This window comes from Octopus bimaculoides, chromosome 1, assembly GCF_001194135.2.
Source record: "Octopus bimaculoides isolate UCB-OBI-ISO-001 chromosome 1, ASM119413v2, whole genome shotgun sequence".
NCBI lineage: Eukaryota > Metazoa > Mollusca > Cephalopoda > Octopoda > Octopodidae > Octopus > Octopus bimaculoides.
Genome location: NC_068981.1, coordinates 95,506,888 through 95,510,501, shown reverse-complemented (window position 1 = coordinate 95,510,501; position 3,614 = coordinate 95,506,888). Strand labels below are relative to the sequence as shown.

General features: G+C 39.8%; 1 protein-coding gene across 2 annotated transcripts in view; it reads right to left on the bottom strand.

Moving 5' to 3' along the window:
- The window catches only part of LOC106876016 (U-scoloptoxin(05)-Sm1a), a 70,589-nt gene that overhangs the window by 31,272 nt on the left and 35,703 nt on the right, over window positions 1-3,614 (bottom strand). The gene's annotated exons all lie outside the window — the stretch shown is intronic.

Sequence of the window (3,614 nt, the reverse complement as noted above, 5' to 3'; positions counted from 1 at the left end):
AGACAAACACAGACACATAAATACACACACACACACACACACACACAAAACACACACACACACACAAACACACACACACACACGCACACACACACACACACACATACATATATATATATATAGGCGCAGGAGTGGCAGTGTAGTGAGAAGCTTGCTTCCCAACAACATGGTTCCGGGTTCAATCCCATTGCGTGGCACCTTGGGCGAGTATTTTCTACTATAACCTCGGGCTTGCCAAAGCCTTGTGACTGGATCTGGTAGACGGAATAAAGTTCCTTTCCGTGTGACATCGACGCCGTTTTCCATGCGTATATATATATTTTTTACCCCTGAACAGGTCTCTCGGAGGATTACTCATTTTTGCCAGCTGAGTGGACTGGAGCAATGTGAAATGAATTTTTTAAGCTCAAAAACGCAACGCTTCGCCCGGTCCAAGAACCGAAACCACAATCTTCGAATCATGAAGCCACTATAATACACACACACACACACATGCACACATGCACACATACATACATACATACATACATACATACATACATACATACATACATACATGCATACATACATACATACGTACTTATATATATATATAAAATAAAGACAAATTTAAATTGCTAATAAGCCACCCACATTATTATACACACACACACACACACACACACACACATATATATCTCACACACAAACGCACGCACACATATACACACACGCATTTATATATATTCACATTCACAATATATGTGTATTTATGAGTGTATTTGTAAATATATGGTGGCGCGTATGCATGATTATTATGAAGTCATTCCACAATTTTCAATTCAATATTAATTTTTTTACGTTTTCATGATATTAATACTATTTATGTAAGAACTAATCTAGAAAAAGCATTTTGGAAGCTGATGCACCTACATTATCGTCGGTATTAAGAAAAAAGAAAAAAACTTTATAATTATTTTTTAAAATTATTATTACTTCAAACAAGGCGGTGAGCTGGCAGAATCGTTAGCACGCCGGGGAAAATGCTTAGCGGCATTTCGTCCGTCTTTACGTTTTGAGTTCTAATCCCGCCGAGGTTGACTTTGCTTTTCACCCTTTTCGAGGTCGATAATTTAAGTACCGATGAAGAAGTGGTGTCGATGTAATCGACTTTCCACCCTCTCTCCCAACATTTCAAGCCTTGTACCTGTGGGAGCAAGGATTACTACTTCAATAATATTTCAAGGCAGCATGTAACCAGGACATCTAATGCAAATAAATATAATTCTGCAGAAGTGTTATTGGTCAGAGAAACTAATGTAATTCAGGATTTGACTGAAGGCGTGCTACAGTGCATATTTCTAGACCTTTAGAAATGTCTTTATGCTTTGTATAATAATTAGGAGCGATATGTTGAAAATTAACAATTTTTAAAGATGTAATAAATTCTTTGAATAGTCTTTTTGAAGGAAAGATTCTGTTATATACAGAACCGATGTTATACCTAAAACTGAAAACATACACACACAAACACAGACACACACACGCACGCACGTCCACACTCATGCACGCAAGCACGCAAGCACGCACACACACACACATACACATGCTTTTTAACGTGTGTGTGTGTATTTGTGTACATATGTGTGCGTGAGTCTATATTTATGTGTACTACACACACACACGCACACACACACACACACACACACACACACACACACACACATATATATATATATATATATAGGTTTGTGTGTTCATGTCTATATTTATGTGTACTACACACACACGCACACACACACACGCACACACACGCACACACGCACACACACACGCACACACACACATATATCAATATTTGTATGCACTATATATATATGTATAGGTTTGTGTGTTTATGTGTATCCATGGTTGTGTGTTCATGTGTATATGGTCGTGTATATACTTTGTGCGCGAATGCACGTGCGCGCACTCACACACACATACACATACACGCAGACGCTTAGACAGGCGCGCGCGTGTATTGTTCAGATGTGTACGTGCGTGGGTGTGTACGTGCGTAGGAGCGTGCGCGTAATTTATCATTTCAACTTTATCGTGGCTGGTTATGAAGTCGAATTCCATTGGGACGTTCACCCTTCTTTCCCCACACTCTCTCCAACAGCGACACAACTTTGATATTTTAGATTTCATCATAAAATGATACGAGGTGTAATACCAATGTAATCTATTACAAGTAGATATAACTTTAAGAGGCACTTTCGAAGATTTGTTAATGATTTTCTTTGTAATTATTTAAGAAAATACATGTGGGACAGGCAGCATGCATAATACGATATTTCCAACTTTAATCTTGCATAAGATATGTTTACAGGATAACTGCATGACGAATGTGGAGGCGCAATGGCCTAGTGGTTAGGGCAGCGGACTCGCGGTCATAGGATCGCGGTTTCGATTCCCAGACCGGGCGTTTTGAGTGTTTATTGAGCGAAAACACCTAAAGCTCCACGAGGCTCCAGCAGGGGATGGTGGCGAACCCTGCTTCCATCACAACTTTCTCTCACTCTTTCTTCCTGTCTCTGTTGTGCCTGTAATTCAAAGGGTCAGCCTTGTCACACTGTGTCACGCTGAATATCTCCGAGAACTACGTTAAGGCTGTTCTGTTTATCGGATCAACTGGAACCCTCGACGTCGTAAGCAACGGAGTGCCAACAACAACAACAGCATGACGAATATTAAGAGTAGGATGTATACTACTCAGTGTAAATGTTGCCATCAGGGTCGAGTTTAAGCCAATTAGACAGACTTGTTCAAATTGGGCTCCGCAACAAAGAGGGTCCCGTGCACAGTGAGGAGGCTATGATGAATCTTTAGTATATCATTATGGCTAATGGTGAAGCCTCAAGTCCTCAATGCTTTTTGGCTGCACTGGCTTACTACACAAAGCATAAAACATCAAATCTTCAGTCTTGTAGAGTAGAGGGCCCCACTGACAATTCTCTAATTGGGCCCCGCACCAGCTAGCACCACCCCTGGTTGTTATGTGGTACTATGTTTCTGGCAAGAAGGTATACTCTCAAGCAAGGACCCCTTTGATTATTATTTTATTCTGGCAGACCCCCATAGCCATTCGCTGTTTAAAAACTAGATTTAAAGAAACTTCCAAAATTTTTATTTTGCTTTTCACACATTAACTTGTCTAGGTTGAACTATGTATTAGAGAAAGGAACCTAGTTGTTTATTGCAAAATTAAAGCAAAATTTTTTCTCGGGCCCGTAAAATCCCAAATTTACTATTTTGTTGCGTGGAACCCCCAAAAGTCTTATATGGACCCTCAGGGGCCATATGGTCCCCGGTTGAGAACCATTGCTCTGGAGAATCAATTCTTGGCAAGCCAGAGTAAATGGCCTGGATAGAGATAACTTTTCCTGCATGATTCATACACTACGTAATGACAGAAAGATAGAACATCTGGTAATCCAGCAACCTACCAGAGTTTACTGGACATTTATGATATTGGTTGTAGTTGTTGTTTCTGTTATTATTCCTTTAGCTCCAGGTCGACCGCTTTTCAAGCACGCTCACAAGATAACGCTTTTGTCTTTATATATATATATATATATATATATATATAT